Here is a 23,926-nt window from a genome sequence, read left to right on the forward strand (position 1 = left end):
CTCGAAAAAAAAAAAGAAAAAAAAATACTCGAGTCATTTTTCTCGAAAAATCCAATTAAGCGGGAGAAAAAGAGAGAGAGAGAGAGATATAGGGGAAAAAAAAGGAAAGAAAAAAGAGAGAAAAGAGCGTATATTCGTTTCGCGCAAAAGTTGGAGAAACGAGTTTGTTCGCGCGACAAACCAGCAGCGGCACAGCCGGTCGTCCTCTCGGTTTCTCGCTGCGAGGAAAAAGAAGATCAATTGCTCGAAGGTGAGCCCGAAGGTTACGCCTTTCGTTTTTCGCCATAGAGGGACAGATCGTCTTGCCTATTTAAGGTGGAAAATTCACTCAGATCGTTACCTATCGGCGCGCCATGTGCGTCGATCCTAGATCCAACAGGGATCGAGAGAGGCGTGCACTCGCTCCGCGTTGCTCTGCGTTGTGCAATCGCACGAGATCGTAACAGTTACTTAAATTAACGGGCCTGCTCGTTATCTCGTATATATATATATATATATATATATATATATATATATATATATATATATATACGCAGGGCCCCAGATCTCTCGTGATTAATTATTATCATCGTTTTACACGCGTTACGCATAGGTGAACCGTGGAATTTTTCCCTCGACGAGATGGATCTCGTCGCGCTAACGAATCGTTATCTTTATTTTCCGGCAACGTTCCATCCGCGTTTTAATTGAATCAGATTTTTTGGAAAAGCTCCGTTACTCCAAGATTTTAAAAATTCTCGTATAATTTTTTTCTCCCTTTCGATTATACTCGACTTCTCTTTTCGTATTTGGAATCGAAGCGAACTTTTTCTCAAATCCGTAACAGATCCGCTTCAACGAGTCTGAAAAAAGAATATAAAATCGAGACGAGCTACGAAAACGTTCTAAACGTCCCACACGTCCCCTGTAGATCACGCGAATCGCGTGTCACGAGGACCTGCGTTTCGCAAAAAGAAGCGAGTTCGTCTCGTCTGTGCAGACGTCGTAAATTAACCAAGAAGCGTGTATATATTCGTTAAAAGAGAAAAGGAAAGAGAGAAGATATCTCTCGACGCTATTTCCTCTCGATATCGGTGAATCCCTCGATGGTGGAAACGCAAGGTTCCGCGGCTTTGTTTAATTTTTCACCGTCTAATAAATATAATTACGCTGGTTGCGTAAGCATGCCGCGGATCGCCAGGTATTCCGCCACCTATTTTCTTGCCCGACTCGCCCTAAGGCTGCGCTTATGACCTAATCCGCGATTAGATCGTGCCTCCAGTGACGACCTCGAGTGAGAGGACCTTTGGTATCGAACATTTTATTATTATCTTTGGAAAGATTTTTGTTCGAGGGATTTTTTTCAATTTATTTTTCTTTCATTTCGGTCAATTTTCAATCAACGAATTTTTCTGTTAAACGATTAATGAGATTAAATGGAAGGAACATCCCATTCTTCTTTCTACAATTTCTTGGTGAAATTTTTCTAATTTAGTCGAAGATCGAGATAACAGCGACTTAAAAGATAAAGAAAAAGAAAAAAAAAAAGGGAAGAAAAGAAAGATACCTGTGGTGTTTGTCCCTGCACAAAGCACGGCACGGTCGTCCGCCGCCATTTCGTTTGTGACGGCTGGATCAGCCTGTTTTTCTAACGTAATTGAATTTCGCCCCGCGAGCCGCCATTCCCTTTGTAATTGACCCCCCATACCCGTTCCGTGACGTAGCTTCGCTTACGTGAAGGAATTGCCACCAAGTGAAAAACTTGTTCGCCAAACTTTCCTCCAAAACTTTACTTTTGAACGTCCCTCCAATTGTGGGCAAGAAGCCGTTGTACTTGTCGCGACACACTCTGGGAGGTCTAAATTCCCCTCGAAAAAGGGGGAGGGGAAGAAAAACGGTCGATTCATCTGTCGTGCTCGAATTTTTCTTAGTATTATCCACATCCTTGTTATCACATCCATTGAACTTCCTCTGATAACGACGTTGTAATAAAATTCTACGTTAAAGTAGAATGTAACAATTTGTAATAATCTAAAACACGTTTAATTCGTCGTCCAATATTCTCGAAGATTAAAAGAATCTCTCTGCTTCGAGAGATTGAAATAAAAGTTCTTCCATGACACGCTCGACAAACAGGTGGCACAAGAATATCCACAAATTCCAAAGGTCTACACTTCTGAAACTTCTCCACAAAAATTCGATCTCCTTAAATATCTGGAGTACAATATCTACCCCAGATTCCTCAAGATTTTCCTCAACTTGTACTCTTTCCTTTCCATCCTTTGCATCGTCACAGCAAAGAAGCTGCTAAAATTCAAATATCCACCGCGTTCCAGGACGGGGATCAAATATAGCAGGAGAAGAAGAAGAAGAAGAAGAAGAAGATTTCCCGGGAACGAGTGGGCCCAAGGCTGCTTTGATGTTAACGCGGCCGTATCATAAAGTGATTCGCATTCTGCAAGTGCGAGATCAGATAAGATAGACCGCGGGATGCTGTAGTCGGATGCGTTTTTTCCATTCGAGATCGGCATCCCTAACCCTGTAATCTGGCTTGGATGATGAAGGCTAGCCGCGCTCGCTCGCCCGCCATTTTGATTTCTCCGGATGATCGAAAGGCTTATATCACTTCTCGTGCCGAAACATTCTAAATTCCTTTTGTAAACGTACAAATGATTCACGCTCACGTTGTTTACTTTCGCGGATAATTTGTCATGGAGAGGGAGAAGGGTTTGATGTATCGCTTTCACACGATTATTTATTTACAGATTAATATAGAAGTACGATATTTTTAAAAGGATTTGAAATATTTCGAATTCGAAGTTTAAAAACACTGAAATGTATTTTTAAGATATTTTTAAGGTGGACGAGTTTCATCGAAATTGAAAAATCATTTTTAAATCTCGTTCGATGTAATCAGAAGGGTCAATAAGATTGGAATCGATTCTCGTTTCGATCGAATTCTTATTTTCCCTTCGTATTATACATCGAATCTGCATATAACAAGATATTCTTGATATATTCTTGAGCTAACTGAATTACGCGTAAGCATGTATCAATCCTATTTCTTTTCTTTATTTATAAGAGATTAAACTCGATACATTGAGATCAGGGTACGTATGAATCGGTTACACGCGTGAGATGATTCTATGTAATTCGAAATTTGCTCGATGGAATTTCTTTGAAGATATCGCATTTTCTTACCAATCTCCAACTTTTGAATTTTGAAAAGAAATCTAAAATGGGACGAGCCTAGGTTCAACTTCATTTTGAATTATTGTAAGCGATGAATGCATCTTTAAAAATTTATTTTTAACCGATTCAGAAACGAGAGAAACGATTAAATATTTTTCCTGATTCTTGAAATTTTAACAAATGGGATATAATTTTTTGAATTCAATCAAACACCATCAACATTGTATTATTATAAATTTTCGAGAACAATTCTCGAAACGAATTGCAATTTCTAAACGTTTCCTTTCGACCTCAACGTCGAAAGAGATTTCGAAATAACATTGGTGACGCAACGAGGCAACGAGTTTAATTGCCGGTTTCTTTCTGTTGCAGGTAAGCATCGAACTTTCATCTGCATCCACTTGTTACCAGTTTCTCGGGAAACCGTAAGTGATTCACTAGATTCCACGCTATTACACGCTCTCGCACGTGTTTAATTTTCGAGAAATCACTTGGCGCCCTTGTTTCTATCCGAGAGGGAACCTTGATCGGCAATCGGTCTCCTCATCAACTCTATATTACGTTGCAAATGATTCTTCGTTCTTCGAGTTTGACATCATTTCGTTATTGTAATTTCTCTTTGAAAAAGAGATATATCCGTATATATTCTGCAAATTTCATATATATATATATAGAAACAAGATCGAAACTATTAATAATTTCACGAAACTATTGTTAAGCAGAGTAGAGAGAAAACTGCAATTAATACTACAATTTACAACTTCCCCGCTTATCGATCCGCCGATCTTATTGCTCGATAAATCGTTACGCAAGTGCGTCCGAAGAAAATGGACTTTTAAAATATATCACGCGTAAGATATATATCCACGGTGAAAGCACCAAATACCTCAACTTGACTCAACTCTCTCCACCCATTTCCTCGGCCGACAAAAAAAGGAAAAAAAAAAAAAAAGAAAAGAGAAAATTCTCCGTTTAAACGTCATATCGTGTACCACCCCTCGTTCATTGTTTCGTTCGCCACCATTCAAAGGAGGAGAAACTGCATAATATATCGGCGAGGAAACAATTGGCCAAGGAATTTCCACGTGAGTTTTGAACCCGGTATCCCCCCCGTGTAGGTATAATTCACTCGCGCATTCGAGTTCTGACTGCTGCTTAAAATACCGGCACTTAATTACGCGGTTTAAAGGGCCCGGCCATTTTTTAACGCCCATAAACCTGTCTCCTGATCCGGTCATCCCCGCGGTTGCATAATGCGCCGTCCCTCTCCTTGCCCGTCCCCTCGCCCATCTTCCTCCCCTCCCCCTCTGGTAGCTCGGTAGCCACTGATTGCGATTTATAATGTCAACCGGCCGCTCTGCCAACCCATTGTCAACCGGATCGGTCTCGTCGCGGTGAAATCCTCGCCTCTCTTTGCTTTCTACATCGGATTTGGATCGCTTCCGAAGTTATATTTTAGGTAATTACGTAACGTTGAAGTACGGGTACGTTGAAGTTTTTTGGTCAAGTTTTTTCGTCGAAAGAACGGAGAACAAGAACAAGCCATCCTATTTCTTGCTTAACATATTTCCTTTCTTTTCTTTTCATTATATTATGATCTCGGTCGTGTTTTTAGGAATTAGGAAACAGGAGGAATATTACAGGATAGATAAACGTTTAAATTTTCCTTGGCTCCATGTCGATTGAACAACCTACAACAGATTTAATTGTTAACCCGTTTAATATTTAATCTTCGTGGATAAGAATTTTCTTGCACTGTCCAAACTGTAACGGAGAATAAGAACAAGCCATCCTATTTCTTGCTTAACATATTTCCTTTCTTTTCTTTTCATTATATCTCGATCGTGTTTTTAGGAAGCCTCGAATTCGAAGGAATATTATAGGATAAATAAACGTTTGAATTTTCCTTCCCTTGGCTCCATCGATTGAACAACCTACAGACAGATTTAATTGTTAACCCGCGATATTTAATCTTCGTGGATAAGAATTTTCTTGCACTGTCCAAACAAACTGCAACGGAGAATAAGAACAAGCCATCCTATTTCTTGCTTAACATATTTCTTTTCTTTTCATTATATTATAATCTCGATCGTGTTTTTAGGAAGCCTCGAATTCGAAGGAATATTATACGATAGATAAACGTTTGAATTTGAATTTTCTTCTCCTTGGCTCCATGTCGATTGAACAACCTACAACAGATTTAATTGTTAACCCGCGATATTTAATCTTCATGGATAAGAATTTTCTTGCACTGTCCAAACAAACTGCAACTTGTTCCGAACGGGCAAAGATCTACACAGGAATACATCAGGTATCCCTGTGATCAGAGGTTACGGGGAATTGGATCGAAAAGAGAGAGAGGAGGAGAGAGAAAGTATCAGGACAAAAGTGGAAGTTCACGGAACGGAGTGAAATACACGGGAGGATGAAAAATGAAGAGCGAACGAGGTGGAACACGGTGGAAGTACATAGAGAATCGAGGATGAGGAGAAGCGTAACACGAGAAAAGGAAGGGAGAGAGAGGGAGAGAGAGGTTGGTCGAAGGAGGGGAATAAATTAAAGAACGGGTTCTCCCTCACCGCAGGACCTCATTACGTCCAACTTCATTTGTTTCCATTTTAATCGGGGGCCCCCGTCTGCGGACCAGAATCCAGTACCAGAAACCAGAACCGCAACGGATACCTGGCACCATCGAATGCAGCCGGATTCTCCTCTCGGACGAGGAGATGTCTTTGGATGCCACCGCGTACCAATCGTTTCCTTATGAGATCGTTTAGGGAGGAACGGTGATTTGTTTTGAAACGAAACTCTTCTTTCGGTTTCTTTCTCCTTTTTCTCTTCTTTTTCATTCTTTTGCGTCTAATCTCGAAGATTTATGCAATTCTATTTTTCGAGTTCTTCATTTCTATTCGAGATTATTTGAGTAGGTATGGGATGCTGAACAGAACTGATTTCTCCTAATTTTATTTTTCTGTATCACCTCCAGTGTGATATTTGTTATTACAAATTTTCAAATAGTCAAACACCAATCGTGAAAACCAAATCGATAATTCTGATTGAATCTTTCATACGCATAATCTTTCTGGAAATCGTATAGAAATCATAATCTGAAATCGTATAGAATATACTTACTATATAGTCAATACTTATTCTATCTTAAAGATTTCTCTATGGAAATTTGAACTAACTAGAAGGGAGAAAAAAGAAGAAGAATCGTATAGAATCCAGTCAATACTCTATCTTAAAGATTTCTCTATGGAAATTTGAACTAGCCAGAAGGGAGGAAGAAGAAGAAGAATCGTATAGAATCGTATAGAATCCAGTCAATATCCTATCTTAAAGATTTCTTTATGGAAATTTGAACTAATCAGAAGGGAGGGCAAAGGCGCGTTAAGCCAGTTTTACTGCCGTTGGGCTGATTTCGGAGATGGTTTTACGAACACTGGCAAAGGAGCAAGGGTCTAAAATGACCCTTAACAATAAACTTTTCCCGCGTGGCACGCGGGAGGAAACGGTTGCCTCGGAACGAGCCAGAACGACGGGATAACGAGTCACGGAACAACGAAAGAAGGGGTTGACTCGGAGGGAAGAGGAGGGAGAAGGAAAAAAGAAGCGGAGGCAGAGAGAGAGAGAGAGAGAGGGAGAAAGAGGTGGAGGCAAGACAATGGGGGCAGAGGCAAAGCCGCCTTTATTACAGAGCACGGCCACGATGGACAGTCAAACGGACACCTTGTGCCTTCTCTTTTATCGGTCCGTTTCGTTTTATTACCGTGGCGAAATCCTGGTCCAAATTAAAGCGAGCTTCGCGAATTTTCGGCCCTAATAGCGGCCGCGCTTAATTAAACCATGCTTCGACCTCGTGCGCGCTTTTGTTCCACGCTCGAAAGTCGCAATACCCTACGTAGTACCGGCTTTCTTTAGCTGTGTTTCCTGATCCGGTTCCAGAAAGTGGAACAGTATTCCTTCGTCTTTCCTTTTTTCTTTTATCTTTTTGAAATCACTCTTTTGTAACAGCTAATCACAACTTGTCACAATTTCTTTTCGCATTTATAGTAATATTATTGCAGTGAGCGGAAGATTAACATATCTTTCTTCTTTTTTAAATGAGACACGAGATTCCATCACTCCTCACGTATGTGTGACATTTTTGTTATTTTTTCTCGTTTCAGTAAAATAATCTTAATCATCTTCATCATACGTATTTGAATACACGCTTTCGATACAAGTCTATACAAATCTCTATACGTGACGATGCTTCAGAGGCTTCGATATTTTTGTTATTTTTTCTCGTTTCAATAAAATAATCTTAATCATCTTCATCATACGTATTTGAATACACGCTTTCGATACAAGTCTATACAAATCTCTATACGTGACGATGCTTCAGAGGCTTCGACATTTTTGTTATTTTTTCTCGTTTCAGTAAAATAATCTTAATCATCTTCATCATACGTATTTGAATACACGCTTTCGATACAAATCTCTATACGTGACGATGCTTCAGAGGCTTCGAATCTCGTTACGAGAAAAAAGAATTGCAAGAAATTGGTGCGAACGAATCCACCACGAATCCCCCGACACCCTCCGAGTGAAACAGATATTCCCAGAATTCAGCAAGAAGCTGATATATTTCCATCATTTTGGATCGACAGCCGCGTGTCGGGGGTGCAAAAATTTGTCGCGTTGGGAATTGTCGAATTGTCGAGGAGCGAAGATTGCAGGGGCCGATAAGCGGCAGGGCCCGGGGGCCAGGCCTCTTCCTGCCTCTTCGGCGATCGATCAACAAGATAAATTCGGGCCCCCGTTTTTCTTCCCCGGGGCCCGTACGTCTTCGCCGTACGTCCCAAACACGTCCCAGAACACGAGAAGACGCCTCTTACTCACCGCCTCTCTCTGAATCATCGCCCCCGACGATCGACCTTGCCCACCTTTAAATCATCGATTAATTCCGCGCGACGAAAGCTGCGGCCGGGATGGATCTCGAAGCGCGACGCTTCCCTCCTCTCCGCTACCTGGAAATCGGCGTGTGTACGTGCCGCGAATTAATTCCACGTCGTGTGCATCTCGAAACGAACCTTGGATCGTTGCATTAGACGCGAAGGAGGAGAAAAAGATGCGGAGGAATATAATTCGAAGCGGTATATATAATTCCTTTGTTCCGATGGATTCCCGAGAGTTGTTTACGTTTCGATTTTTAATTAAAATTCCTCGATCGAGGGAAGGAGCCAGTTTGTCGAGGATTGAGAGAAAAGTTTACGAGTCTCTTCGTTTCTCTTTTCATTTCGAAGCATCAAATATTCTCATCTTCGTCAAATATTTCAACATATGTTGAGGTATGTTCGTGGAATCTTGAATTTGCTGTGAACGATGCTATGTTCGATAACACCAGCTTGATTGAAACTTCCTTGAAACGGAGCAAAGACAAAGTCAAAAGAAAAAAGAAAGGAGGGAAAAGGAAAAAGAAAGAGCATAAAAAGTGTATCCATCGACATTATCGGTTCCCCCGTATCGAGTCGACAAACCCTTAACGACACACGGTGCAAAGGACAAATAGGCAATTCTCGGCAATCTTCCAGTCACGAACGAGCCACTTTCCGGTAATTTTCCAGCATCGTTCCACCGATCGAACTTCCCGCTGGGATACCGCCTGGTTTCATCGATTCGAGGCACGTTTCCCTCCGCGAAACCAACATTGTCGTTCGATCGAGCCAGTTTTTCCGATCGTTTAATCGATTTATCAAACATCGTCACGTCATAAGTCGGGCTTGTTACGGCCCCGTCGGGTATTGTTCCCAACCGAGGCTGATCATCGTTGGGAAAAACCTCTATCTCCTATCCCGAGTCGCGCTTCGAGGTGTTCCAGGTGTTCCACGCGTGTTTTCGAGGCAGGCCGCGAAAGCGGTTTTCTAAGAAAGTTTTGCCATCGACCGCGAGCCTTTTCGTTTTTCCACCTAATTTCCTAACAGGAGTACAAACAGGTAATTCTTCCGTTGCGCAATCATCGCGAGCGCAGCGTTCTGAGAATATTTCCGCCCGATTGTCCGTCCCGGCGACGTTCCTCGAGCGCTTGCGTTGTTGCTCGTTGCCCAACCACGAGTTTTGTTGGTATTTCGCCAACTTTCCTCCGCTCGTTCTGGAGGATTGTTTGAATGGAAATTGCGAGGAGGAGGAGGAGGTTGTATGCGCTTGGAGGTTGCGCAAGTTTCAAAGGAGGGACGCGTGGGTTGTGGAAAAGTGCAACAGGTGACAATGACCGAAATGGAGTGTTTTGCTTTCCACTTCGTCGTACACTTGACATCTAGCCTCTCAACACACATATATATATATTCGTGCTCCGATTATTCATACATTTATATCGTTGTTTCGTATTCGTTTTTCATCTTTATAAATCTATATTCTTATTATCCCGACTTCTTCGAACGAATATTATCGATACTCTTCAAAAAAAAAGAAAAAAGGAAAGAAAGCAACACCTTACGTTTCAATTCCCGAATCCCCATTTCCAATAAATATCCTCCTCTCTTATCCGGCCAGCCTATAAAAACGATCTCCTTGACGCACCGGTTCCTCAAGTATCTCTTCGGCATCGAAAACGGGGACCCCGATGACCCCCAAGTGGCCCTTATACATACCCCCGATAAATCGCGGTCCCCTCGAACAAAGACTGCCGACCAGAAGTCTTTCCACGGAAGACTTTCTTCCAAGTGGCAACGAGTCGTCCGCTCGTAAATATTAAGAATATTTTATTTTATTACCTTCCCCTCTCCCCTCCTCCTATATGGCAAGGGTGTGAGGCGGCGCGGTGGAGAAGAAGAAGAAGAAAAGGAGGAGGAAGAATAAGGGGGAAAGCGGCGTGTCACGCGTGTCCCGAGATACCGATCCAATAAAAGGAAGGAGAGGGGGGGGAGTCGAGGAGATTCGTGGTGGCGCGTTTCGGGGCCCCTCGCGGACACTTTTATCGAAGGAGGGACCCGCCATTGGGGCCGCGACAGGCAGTAAAATCAAGTGCTCCAGTTTTATGGTGTCGGATACAACGGCAGGAACACGTGTTTACACTCGCCACGGTCCACGGTCCATTGGCCACGTGACCACCTTCTCCGCGATAAATCTCGCCCGGCCCTTTTTGACTTTTCGCCCGATAACGGACCGAGACCCCTTCGGCTAGGCGACGCACGCACACGCCGTAAATACACGCCACAGAAGAGAAACCACCGATCGCCGTACTCGCGTCCATACTCTTGGAGAGGGTTAGCCTATTTTGTTATATCTCTCCAGCCTGTCGTTTCTCGTACAGGATATGTTAATATATATATATGTAACATCTTTGGAATAATTAACAACTTTCCGTTTCCCGATTTCTTGTTTAATTGAGATTCGATGATTTCGATACCTGGAATTAGAATCGATGTAACTACTATTCTTGTATAGGTAGGAAAAATGTAACAAAGTGAAGCTTAAGTATCCGACACCGGAAGAGAAACCATCGATCATTGTACTCGCCTCGATACTCTTGGAGAGGGTTAGCCTATTTTGTTATATTTGTCCAGTCTGTCGTTCCTCGTATAGGTTAATATATATATATATATATGTGTGTGTGTGTGTGTGTAATATCTTTGGAACAATTGATAACTTTTCATCTTCCGATTTCTTGTCTAATTGAGATTCGATGATTTCGAAAACGAAATTCAATATTCGATATTCTTTCGTGCAGTAATTCTCGATACATGGAATTAGAATCGATGTAACTACTATTCTTGTATAGGTAGGAAAAATGTAACTGAAGCTATAAGCATCCGACACCGGAAGAGAAACTATCGATCATTGTACTCGCCTCGATACTCTTGGAGAGGGTTAACCTATTTTGTTACATCTGTCCAGTCTGTCGTTCCTCGTACAGGTTAATATATATATGTGTGTGTGTGTAATATCTTTGGAACAATTGACAACTTTCCGTCTCCCGATTTCTTGTCTAATTGAGATTCGATGATTTCGAAAACGAAATTCAATATTCGATGTTTTTTCGTGCAGTAATTCTCGATACCTGGAATTAGAATCGATGTAACTACTATTCTTGTATAATAGGAAAAAATGTAACAAAGTGGAGTTTAAGTATCCGACACCGGAAGAGAAACCATCGATCACCGTACTCGCGTCGATACTCTTGGAGAGGGTTAGCCTATTTTGTTATATCTCTCCAGCCTGTCGTTCCTCGTACAGGTTAATATATATATGTGTGTGTAATATCTTTGGAACAATTGACAACTTTCCGTCTCCCGATTTCTTGTCTAATTGAGATTCAATGATTTCGAAAACGAAGTTATTCGATGTTCTTTCGTGCAGTAATTCTCGATACCTGGAATTAGAATCGATGTACTACTATTCTAGCTAGGAAAAATGTAACAAAGTGGAGCTTAAATATCGTGGTTGCAAAACAATAAACATGAACAAAAACGTTCCTATTCGTTTCAATAAATAATATAGCTCAACAAACTCTCGATACCCCGGCAAATATCTTTCGCGAATATATATATAAAACACCCCACACTTTATACTCTGAATGAATGTCACGCTACTTAAGAAGGCCTTTCGAAGATCTTGGAGAGGGTCCAACGCGCTCCACTTACCGTTATCCGGATCCGGATCTTAATTCGGGAATAAATCATCGCGACGGGGAGGGGAGGGGGCGATTAATACGTGGAACCGTGTTTGCAGGAGGTGGGGGGATATATTCGAATGATACGCGATCGGTTTGGTTGTCGCCGTGTTGTCGTGGCCGGCCGCGGATCCCGTGAGAGAGTTGGCCGTCGCAAGCCCATTTTTCACGTGGAACGAAGATACGGATGAGATACGAGGAAGCTCGCCTCCTCGAACCCGCCACGTGTTTTCTGGCCCCCTCGATCGGATCGTTAAGTGAAACGGCCGGGCCGAATGCGGCCCCCCCTCCTCCTCCTTCTCCTAACGTAATCTTTGGACGCCGGGTACCGGTGCCGTTTCGTCGTCGGTTCGGAATGGATCGAGATAATCGGAGGGGATCTCGTAGGGGATCAGAAAGCTCGAGATTGCTTCGTCTTCTTCTGGTAGGCTGTTAGGTGTATAACCGAAACTCATTTTTTTTCATTTAAAATAACCCTCCCCCCTCGAAGTGGGGTTATTTTCAGCGAGAATGACGAATTAATGGGAGGAAAGGATTTCTGTGATTCGATTTGCCTTTGCAAAATGTCATCGATTTCCTGCTTGATCTAAAATAAAATTCCACGAATAATTTTTAAACGACGGGTCTCAAAAAGACGCGGAAGGAATTTTATTTATAACAAAAAGATCCTATCCATTGAGTTCTCTCAAAAATCTGTCCTAGGAAAGCTACGAATATTGTTAATTGATGCATTATTTTGCTATTTCTCGTCACGTTTCTTTTTCTTTTCTGTTTTACGTAATTTTCCAAATTTTTTTATCATCCATTGGATATCTACGATTACGATTGCCTTTGCAAAATGTCATCGATTTCCTGCTTGATCTAAAATAAAATTCCACGAATAATTTTTAAACGACGGGTCTCAAAAAGATGCGGAAGGAATTTTATTTATAATAAAAAGATCCTATCTATTGGATATCAGCTCTCTGAAAAATCCTAGGAAAGCTACGGATATTGCTAATTGATGCAAGTTACTTTGCCATTTCTCGTCACGTTTCTTTTTCTTTTCTGTTTTATGTAATTTTTCAAAGTTTATCATCCATTGAATGGGTATCCACGATTACGATTGCCTTTGCAAAATGTCATCGATTTTCTGCTTGATCTAAAATAAAATGCCACGAATAATTTTTAAAAAAGACGCGGAAGGAATTTTATTTATAATAGAAAGATCCTATCCATTGGATACCAGTTCTCTCAAAAATCTGTCCTAGGAAAGTTACGGATATTGCTAATTGATGATATTCTGCCATTTCTCACGTTTTTTTTCTTTTCTGTTTTACGTAATTTTCCAAATTTTTTTATCATCCATTGGATGGATATCTACGATTACGATTGCCTTTGCAAAATGTCATCATTTTCCTGCTTGATCTAAAATAAAATGCCACGAATAATTTTTAAAAAAGAAGGAAGGAATTTTATTTATAATAAAAAGATCCTATCCATTGGATACCAATTTTCTGAAAAATCTGTCCTAGGAAAGCTACGGATATTGCTAATTCTATGATGTTATTCTACCATTTCTTGTCACGTTTTTTTTTTCTTTTCTTTTCTGTTTTATGTAATTTTCCAAAGTTTATCATCCATCCACGATTGGATGGGTATCCACGATTACAAAGGAAGGAAGAAGAAACAGAGAGTTCGTTCCCCGAGCCGAATTCGAACGAGTGTTTGGCACACCACGTCATCAACTAGTTTTACACGAAGCGGTCTCGATTTTTTCCACGGCGCCTTTCCTCCTCCGCGATCCGCTCGCCCACGGGCCCCGCTAATCGCCGCTTCTAGAGCCCGCCCGATCCTATCCGATCCGGTGGACTACGTCATACAGGTGAATGCGTCGGCGTGCCACGGGCTCTCTCGCAGTCAACAACGCGGTTTGCCGCCTTATAAACAGGTATCCTTGCCATCGAAATCTAACGGGTGACGGCCTGGTAATGGCTTAACCGTTAAAGCCTTCGTAACGTGGAAGATTTCACGGCCGAGTGTTGGGTGGTGTAACGTATCGGGTGTATAGCAGTATAGATTTTTCAAAATTAAAATTCGATCTCTTATTACACGTATATAATATATAATATATAATATATTTTTAAGGAGGAAAGAAGGAAACGAGAGAGGAGGAGGTCCTTGAACTCCGCTTCGCTTTAAAAATTCATAGCTACAAGTTACAAATTTGGGGAAGAGGAGAATCCTCGAATCCTCCGCTGATCAAATATATACGCGCGCAAGATACGGTTTATTTGTTCGATGTAGATGGAAATAGACGTAGAGAAATAATTTTTTGGATTGATGCACCTTCCGATTGCTGTTCCTCCTGTTTATTTACACCGCATAAATTTCCAACTGCCATACACCTTTCAATACCGATTATTTAAAGTTTATTCGAGCAGGGGATCTAGAACTCGCAAGATATTTCCATTTCAAATAATCTTGAAATTAAAATTATCACATTGTTTTCGAGAGTAGGGAGGGGGGAGAGAAAATTCGAATAATAATTCGGAAAGCTGCGAATCTTCAAATCCTCCTTCTCTATTTCCATTCACGAATCCCTCTCCCTCTCCCCCCGATTGTATCCATCATTCTTCGATTTCTTCAAATTCGCCCCTCGAGCCACTCCACATCGAGAGATCGCGGACGTCCGTTCGAGAGGCGGATCGCGTGCGGAGGCAGGCAAGCGAGCGGAGGCAGTGATCGCGTGGGTCGCTGCTAGAGGTTACCCTTCCCAACCGACGGAAGAATCGAGATCCCTCTCGGGAGGTGCCACGCGATCGACAGTTCTTAACCAACGTTCCTCCTTCCTTCAGAGCGAGAGAGAAGCCGGCCGAGAACGCTGCGACCGGCTTGCGTTCCACGCGCGATTCTCGTCGTCGCGACGCCATCGCCTCCTTCTTTTTCCTCGATCGTTCGTTCGTTCGTTCCTTCGTTCGTTCTCGATCCGCGTGAAAATCTGCCTGGGAAAATCTGGGACCAGAGGGACTAGCTAGCCGCTTTATCGGCTAGAAGAGGAGAGAAAGAGAGGGACAAGGTGGTTGGCGAAGGATCATCACTCGGTGGAGGAGAGGGGGAATCTACCTACACTCAACCTACAATATCTTCGAGCAATAGCTTCAAGGTGACAAGGTACCCTGCTGCTCGCTAGCCACTGTAAACGCAACTCTCGATCTTCGAGAGATCGGAGATGGGATAAGGCGTATTACGTGGAGTAGATTTGTCTGGATGGAGTATATGAAATATTGTACGAACGGGGTGGAAATATTTTCAAGTAGATTTTTCATTTTACTTTTAAGAATGTTTGAATCGAGTTGGGAATAGAGTGTTGTATTTCAATTTCTATTAATTCATAAAGAATGGTTAACGATATTTCTAATGATAGTTTTGAATAAGAGAAGAGAAATTTATTTTATCATCGATATCTTAACATTATCAGATTTTCCAATTAAACAATTACAATCTATTATTTAAGACAATTGTATATCACAACTATATCTTCAATTTGTAGATCTCGTTTTAAAACCAACTTTTACAAAATAATCATCTCTGCTCATTTGTATATTTTATTGCTTTCGAGTAGTAATCAAAACCTATGAAATTTTATGGATTTCTAAATACATATTGCACTCCTGTTCGTATTTTTCTTTTTCTTTTTTATTGATCTATCGCGTTGATCTCTTTCGTCTTTGATTGATAAAAATCCACGAACCTTCTACTAGCACACGAGATCGGATTGAAATTTTTCGAAAAGATGGATGAAAATCTTCGTTTTAATTAACCGAGGATTAAAGAGGAAAGATGAGAGAGGATCTATCTTCGATTTTTTTCTTTATTTCTCGCGTGTATCTCGACATATCTGCCCACCTGTTGTCTCAAGGTCTTAAAATCTTTTTTTTTCCTCGTGCAGATAGATACATTTTGTCTGCTTTGATCGATGGAATCCGATAATATTCACGTTTATTCCAAGAATTTCCACATATCTTTCAAAATTTAACGTTTGAAAGACACATTATATTAATTGTTCAAATATTAATCGTCTATACATAAATATGGAAAAAATCACCTTATCCTTAAAACCATTATTCGATTTTTAAAAAAAAAATCATAATTAATTTTCCTTCTTAATATCCATTAAACTCGCGTCTAATTCTACCCTCCACATCTTAACTAGAGATGCAACCGTGAAATGGAATATTAACGAATACCTTCGATCTTAATGAATTCATCTCTCTCGAACAGAAGAGTTTTTCCCCCTCCCCTTCCTTCGTTAAATCATTAAAATTGTTTCCCCTGCCTAAGAAGAAAAAGAAGAAGAAGAAGAAAAAGAGGAATAATTGGTTAAAATTTTCGGAAGGCGGGGAGAAATCCGTGGCAAAAATCAATCAAGACAATGGTTCCCTCGTTAAAGGGAGATTCCGCGAAAGATGGAGGGCTCGGATGGCGGGTTGCAACATCTTAATTCCCGAATCTCCTGCCGGAATCCACGCCCATCGCGTGCCACCGGCTCGTTAAATCATTAGCGACCGCGTGGCCCACAATCCGAAACTCATTCGCGTTGGTCATGTTAATTTCGTCCTCGCTTTTTTTCTCTCTCTCTCTCCTCCACTCCGTTTTCTCCTTCTTCTTCTTCTTCTTCTTATTCTTCTTCTTCTTCTTCTTCTTCTTCTTCTCTAGCACTCTCGGGGTGAAATTAATGACGCGAGAAACGAGCTTACTTGAGGATAAAATAGTCACGATCGTTTGCGAAACGTTCGGCAAAGATAATTCTAAGATAATTACACGGGTATAATTTTGATTTAATATCGGATAAAATTATCCTTCAATTTGTCCTATTTCTACTCGAATCTTGATTCTTTTTTTTCTTTTCTTTTCTTCAGAAAAAATTCTAAAGAGATCGGAGAACTGCTTCCATTTCTCCAAATCAATTTTCCAAACCATCGAAAATTCTCCATCGATTTTACAACTCTCGCAACAAAATATGTCCGTCTGTCCGTACGCGGATGAAGAGAATAAATAAGAAATCCAATAGAATTTTCTGATACGACTCGCGTGAATCATCTCTTCTCATCCGTTCGAATGAAAAGAATCCTTGAACATTATCGGGAATTATATACATATATAGAGAGGGAATTACAGGATAATAGTATATAATACGTATTTACATAGGAATAAAATAAACCTTGTTTATATTCCCACGAAAGCGATAAAAGTTTAATCTTGAAAACGATATCTTGAACGAAGCGAAGCGTAAATACGTTACGTCGGAATGAACCATTCCCGTGGTTCAACGAACATCCCGAGGGACAATAAAATCCAGAGAGCGAGAGGACGAGCCACTCTGCTGTTCCAGGCTTCGAAGGGAGAAGGGAGAAGGGAGGAGGATGAGGAGGAAAGGGAAATAAAATCCTCTGACGGGCGAAAGATCGCGCGTAAATAGAAAGAAGAAGCTCGGCTAGGCGAGCGGCGCGGAAAGGTGCAAAAGGGGGGGGGGGGGAGGGTATCGGGCACAAAGAGCACTTTGTGTGCAAATTTATTGCGCGGCCCACGGGGATCCGTCCACGTAGGAATTATTTAGACACCCGTTAGAGACGTTCCTCGATTAGGCAACCTGCTCGTGAATCCGAGTTCCGACAGAGAATGTTATGGATGGTAAGGAGATCGTCAAGAAAATTTGTACACCCGATAAATTTATCGACGATAAATGAAATTTATCCCGGGATCGAAAATTGATCCCCCCCTCCATCGAGTTAGAATTAATCTGAATCGGATTTTTTTATCGGCGAGTAAAAAAGTGAATAGAGAATAAATTTGTTGTAAAATATCAGACTGTGAAACAATTTATCCAGTTTTTAATTATTAATACGTGTGTATATATACATGTAAGAAACATTTATCGAGGATATAATATACAACAATCTGTGTATCGATCTAGAATCGGCGCATTAATATTACATTATATCTCGTGCGATAAAAATTATGTTATTAATAGGCAGGCGACTTATGAATTAGTTATTAAACTAGTTAAGCTACCTGTTTCGCTAGATCCGTGTTTTCAAAACACGTTTTCACGCCAATGTTCTTCGCGCGTTTCGAAAAAATTTCCCCCCCGACACTTTGTTCTTGACACCTGTTAACTCCCTCGAAAGTTAAAATCTTTCGATTTCGAAACGAATGCACGTGTGTAAAAAACTCGTCCGAAAATCGAATTATCGTCGAAGAGATGACAAATACTTTGACGAAAAAAAAAATTGAAAATTCGCGGCAAGCAAATGCCACGATCCTTTGTAATCTATAAGCGAAGCCTCACGAGATCGCGACACACGGCCGGATTTTCGCCATCCAACGCGCGATGCTAATCGATATCGATTCCTCGAATGCTTGCCGGCACGTAGAAGGAAACGAAGCCGATAAAATTAGACGGAAGCTGCCGGTTCGGAAAGTGGAATTCCGTTTAACTCCTAAACTATATGCCGATAAATCGCCGATATAAAATTCCTGTAACGCGGCTCGGCTCTCGAATTCTAATCGACTCGTTAAGCGAAATTCCCTTGATTTCTCAGCGTACACTGGTGCTGCTGTTGCCTCTTAAAAGGATAGTTTACGCGGTGCTCGGATTAGAATCCCAAACCGTGGTCTATGGCACTGCTTCTACGGTAGATGAAAAAAATTTTGGTCCGTTTATTAGAATGATATTTCTAATATTTCGACACTGGGAGGAGGATAATTTTAGAATAGTTTTTACTTCGCGTGTATTATATAGGGAAATTTTATTGTAATTTATAGTACAGCATTGGCGATAATATATATACCGGTATTCCTTTTCGAGAAATTTCATGATAAAACAATATTTACATATTTCGTATATATATATATGTAGTACACCAAAGATATTTTATTTCGATTCGATTTGATATTCGCGTCCAACTCTCGTGACGAGAAAACGAGCTGAATCGCGAGCGTGTCGCGATCTTGAAAAACTATCGATATTATCGATACTTATTACGATTACGTTCTATTCGGTGTATGAATATAACGTGGCGCGATTGAACGTAACGAATGGCACCGTAAATCTCGCGGGAGAATTAATTAAGAATCTCGAATGTGAAACTCGCGAGTGTGTCTCGAGAGGTGGTTCTCTTGTGGTGCATTTGCAACGGGTAATTCCACAAATCGTAATTGAATTCCTCCGTGTTCCTCCTTTCGAATCATTCGTCAAATAAATGAATGGGCGAAGGAAAGAAATTACGCGCGGTTAACTGGGACAATGAATCAACGTGTTTGTCGCAGAATTCGTAATAAAATTCGAAATTTTATGCAAAAAAATTAATGGAGATTATTATTAAATTAATGGACGCGATCCCTCCGCACGGTGAGGATAGTGTTTCGCGAACCATTAATTTTATAGTCCATTGTTTCGAGATGGATCGATTGTTGCGCATTCATTAAGGAAGAACGAACCATTATCCATTATATCCATTTCAAAAATTACAACGTGCTCTAACTATAGATAATGACGAATAATGATTTTATTAAATGATTTTTAATTTGAGACGTCCGAAAAACTCGTTCGAACGTAATTAATCCTCATCTTCGCTTGAAAAATCAGATAAAAACTGTTCATCGATATAATTTACATAGTTACATCAAAATAAATAATATATTCGTATTATCTCTTATCTCTCCACAAATATCTAATCCCTCATCCAAACGAAACTCCCTATTCAAATTCCTCAATCTTCGTGTCATCCTATATCTACCCTATTTTCCAAGACTCGCTCTTCAAGAGACCACTCTTCCCCCCTTTCCTACCACCCCAAATTCGAAAAGAGAAGAAATCAATATTCACGTTCGATTCCGTCCCCGAGCTCCGTCCGACGAGTGATAAATTCGCGGACGGCCCATTAATTCCATCCAACGGACGAATTATACAAGATTCCGGCGGGGCCCTCGCTGTCACTCGTGCAGAGTGGCGCATAAAGCGGAGGGCCCCGGGCGGAGGGCGAATAGCAGCCGCTTGTCAAGCTTCGCGGGACCCGAAAAACTTTCATTTGCATCGCTCGAAATTTTAATGGGGGCCGACATATTGTGCCCTCGTTGGTAATTCCTTGGTCGGATTTGAAACGGGAGAAGAAAGAGAGGAGCCGTCTCGATGGGTCGGAACATCGGTTTGCCACGAGATAAAGTCAATCTTTCTGGCACCGGTGCTCGCTTCCGACCGATACGTTTGCCGATCTGATCTCGAAACAAGACGAAAACAACCCCTCCTACCTCCCTCTCGTTCACAGAGTTTAAATTACTCCGTGATTTTTTTTACTTCCTTTTGCTCCCTTTCTTTTTCCCCCTTCGCTCTTTCTTCCTGTTTTGTACCACGGACGACGATGGAATCGTCTGTTGGTTTTTGAACGCGGCTCGGTTTCGTTTGATACTTTGTGCGATCCGCTTGATATTATCGAGAAAGTTAAAGGGTAGGATTAAGAAGTTACGAATGGGGTGATCTCTTTTTCTTTCTTTCTTTCTTTCTTTTAGATGAATCTCTCGATAGTGCCTAATAATTGACTTGCCTTAGAGAGCGTCTTCCATTACGTTAAAATGAATCTTCGATGCAGAAGAAGAAGAAGAGCGACGTATTAAGAGTTATTTCTCGGCGATCTTATTTCGTGAATAAATCTTTTAGCTAGGATAATTTTTATTTCTTCCTTTTTTTTCTTCTGTTGTTCGTCAGCATTGAGAAAACCTTTTAGCAGATAAGATTTATTAAGATAAGTTTGTAAATAGACGCCACCTGGACTGATGACTAATAGGAGATGACTAATAGGAGGAAATGTTTATCGCGGAGAACTTGTTTACGCGGATAATAATACGGTCGGATAATATCCAGGAATCTTGCTTCGAAAGAAAAAACAACAACAAAGTAAAGAATACGCGGAATAGATAGAATCAATCGTGATTTTGCAAAATGAAATTAAACGATGAATATATTCAACTTTTCCGTAAATGCATAAACATTTTGTAACGAATCAAGATCTAATATAAGATATTCCATCTCGCGAAACTACATTCATCACGTTCAAATAGATAACACATACATTTACACTCCCTTAACGCATGATACGCGCCACGATCGAACAATCTATTAATCATCATTACCCGATGGCCGATCGTTTCTCGCCTCCGCCATAATTTCGCGCGTTTATCCATGGCCGAGGGGATACTCGAACACGTTCAAATACAAGATTCGACGAGAGCCGCGGGTCTCTCGCAGCCGATACATCCCGATGCGTCGTAAATTCAACGGAGTAACGAGGCGACTGTCGAAATTGACTCGAAAGGAGCAAAACAAACGGCCTCTTTTCTCTTCCTCCTCCTCCTCCTCCTCCTCCGTTTCTCTCCATTTCCTCTCCGCGGCTCCTCTCAAGCCTCCTTTCCGTTCCGCTGCCTCGAGGTCTTCGAGGGATCGTAAATCAAAAAGCGCGAGCCCTCTCCCGAAAACTCGCGGCGAAAGCGAGAGAAAAGGGAGCGGCAAAGAGGAAAAAGAAAGAAAGAAAGAGAGAAAAAAACGAAGATAAGAAACGAGCGAGCGGGGCGATCGTCGAATCGGAGACGGAAGTGGAGGCCGCCTCGGGATAAATCACCGAGAGTGTAAATTAAAGTTCGCTGCCCACCTTCGCAACCAACCGTCCTATCCTACGTGTATATATATATATATATATATATATATATATATATATATATATATATATATATATATATATGTACTCGGCTTCCCGTCCGACTTCTTTTCACCAGAACTTATCGAGGAATCGGGACCTGGTTCTCGGAAGCGGGCACCGGGTATGATAAATAAAACGGGGGACCGGGACAAATTGTATCGGGCAATAAAGCAAAGAGGAGGGCTTGCGGACGAGATCCGCAACGACGACGAAGCCGCCCCTCGTGCGGACACGAGATTACCGCGGGAAATAACGAGGCGACTTAATTCAATTACCCGCGCCGACGAGATAAGGATAAGAGGGAGACCGAGGTGGACGAGGCCCCGGTAATCCCGCTACCTTCGTTTCGAATTAAGTTGATGGTTTTCTCGGTACAGCGGTTTGTAATTTATTGGTAGTTTATGACCGCTGTTCTCCCGTGCGAAGTGTTTTTGTTAAGTGATTTTTGCAGGTTGTGTAGTGTGTATGGGTTGGGTTAGGCGGATGTGTAAGAAGCGTAAGTGCTTGTCCGCAGCTTCGCTTATATCGTGGATCTTTATAAATTTTACTCTTCCTCCGTATCGCGAACGTTATTAAGAGAATCATTTTGTCGATCGATAATTGCCGTTTTGTCGCGTATTTTTCTTCGTGAAATACAGTATTCGTATAAAATATAGGATTCTTCTCGTCGCGTAGCGTCACTTTCTACATCGTAACTTGATTATTCGATAAATAATTGAACGACGAATATATTCTTTCTTGTTTCTTATATAAACGTTACTATATTTTCGCGTTATTTCTAAATTATACGTGTATTATTAGTAACTAAGGGATAATATTTTCTCGCAATGTCCTATTTCCTAACCTATAACCTATAACAACGGATATGCGATTCGTGGGTAGCTATCTACGTACGAACGAAGCTATCACTTACTTGGATATTTCGCCAAACTGGATTGGAAGAAAATCACTGGAGATAAATTGAACAAAGAGCAAAGCGAAATCACAAACTGAATCTTTTATCTTATTGTACAATTCACGAATCACTTTTCGAAGGAGACTAACGCGACGAGTTCGCATGCGAGGTTCGTGAATTTCTCTGAGCGCATGCGCGCTAGAGGGCCAATCATCGAACTCATCGTACTTCAGATAATTATAGGAAACGCGCGAATTTTGAACCAATAGAAAAACACGGCGTAACTTTACCGTGGTCGGTGTGTAATGAGAGCGCGATCTTCCCACGCGACCAGATGTGTTTCTGCGTGGCGTGTTGCACTGCGATCAACACAAACAACGATCCATGTATACCATGACGCGAGCCTCCGTGTTCGTTCCCTCTGTTCTTTCCATAGTTCTACTGTCCCTCTCCTTTCCCTGTATCGTCCATTGCCTACCGGCTAGCTGTCCTCGTTGTCCTCCTCTCGCGTCGCTTTTTGTTCCTTCTGCCGGAGCGCATCGTGAAACGAATGGCAAGTTCATAGGTGAGATTTTGTTACCTCTACGGTTAATCGGAAGGTATGATTTCGCGATAAGACACTATTGTTTCGAATTAAATTAAATTAAATTAAATTAAACGAAAGGATTGAATAACCGTATTGTTGCGTTCGCAAGCTTCGTTTCTTCGTAATTTTCATTTGAACCTCGTTCCAGGAGGAATAATTGTAAAGAAAATTTCCATCGATAAAATCGATATAGATATCTATAATATTATAATATCGCACTGAATAGAAAAACGAAAGCGAAATGGAATCTTCAGTTGAAGTAGAATAGAGAAGCTCGATATTATCGTAGAGACATACATATATACTTTCCACCTAATGTCCCCAATCCAAGCAGAAACGAAGATGGACATCCCAATAAGAATCCTCAATAAGAATCGTGGAAAAAGCCCAACCCATCTTTCCCCGTTCATCGTATCCTTGTTCCTGCACAAACCCCTCTTTAGATTCCCTCTCAGATGCGTCCTTAAAGACACAGATGTGTCCGTGAAACGGGGCGCGCTTTCCTGTCCGGGATCCAAGGCGATTGAAACACCATCGGGGCTCGCCTATTAATCAGCATCGCATACTTTTTCCTCCTCCCCCTCCCTCCTGCCCGTCGAAAGGTCCGCCAGGTACAAATGCCAACTGGTACGTATAACTGTCGATACAAAGAGGTACAAAGGATCGGCGGCGCGCGATACCGCGCGTAAGAATAAAGATCAAAGCGAAACGGTCGCGCATCTGCATTCCGCGGGGATATAAGGTCGGCTCTCGGCTCTCGGCTCTCGGCTCTCGGCTCTCGGCTGGAGACAGGACGAACGCAGGTGTCTCTAATTGGTTATTTATAAGCGATCCTTAACCCGCCGCTGATTTACTGCGTTTTAGAGGCGAGTGCGCACGCGATAGGT

The 23,926-nt window shown here is 41.5% G+C and overlaps 2 protein-coding genes across 6 annotated transcripts in view; one reads left to right on the forward strand and one right to left on the reverse strand.

Annotated features, from left to right (window-relative positions):
* The window catches only part of LOC410733 (glucose dehydrogenase [FAD, quinone]), a 60,139-nt gene extending 37,564 nt beyond the window's left edge, over positions 1-22,575 (reverse strand). The window contains exon 1 of the mRNA XM_003251100.4: positions 22,472-22,575. The gene's annotated coding sequence lies outside the window, so the exon portion shown is untranslated. The remainder of the gene's footprint in view (positions 1-22,471) is intronic.
* The window catches only part of LOC408602 (MKL/myocardin-like protein 2), a 285,759-nt gene that overhangs the window by 131,942 nt on the left and 129,891 nt on the right, over positions 1-23,926 (forward strand). The gene's annotated exons all lie outside the window — the stretch shown is intronic.

Source organism: Apis mellifera, linkage group LG1 (assembly GCF_003254395.2).
Source record: "Apis mellifera strain DH4 linkage group LG1, Amel_HAv3.1, whole genome shotgun sequence".
In the NCBI taxonomy this organism is placed as follows: Eukaryota; Metazoa; Arthropoda; class Insecta; order Hymenoptera; family Apidae; genus Apis; species Apis mellifera.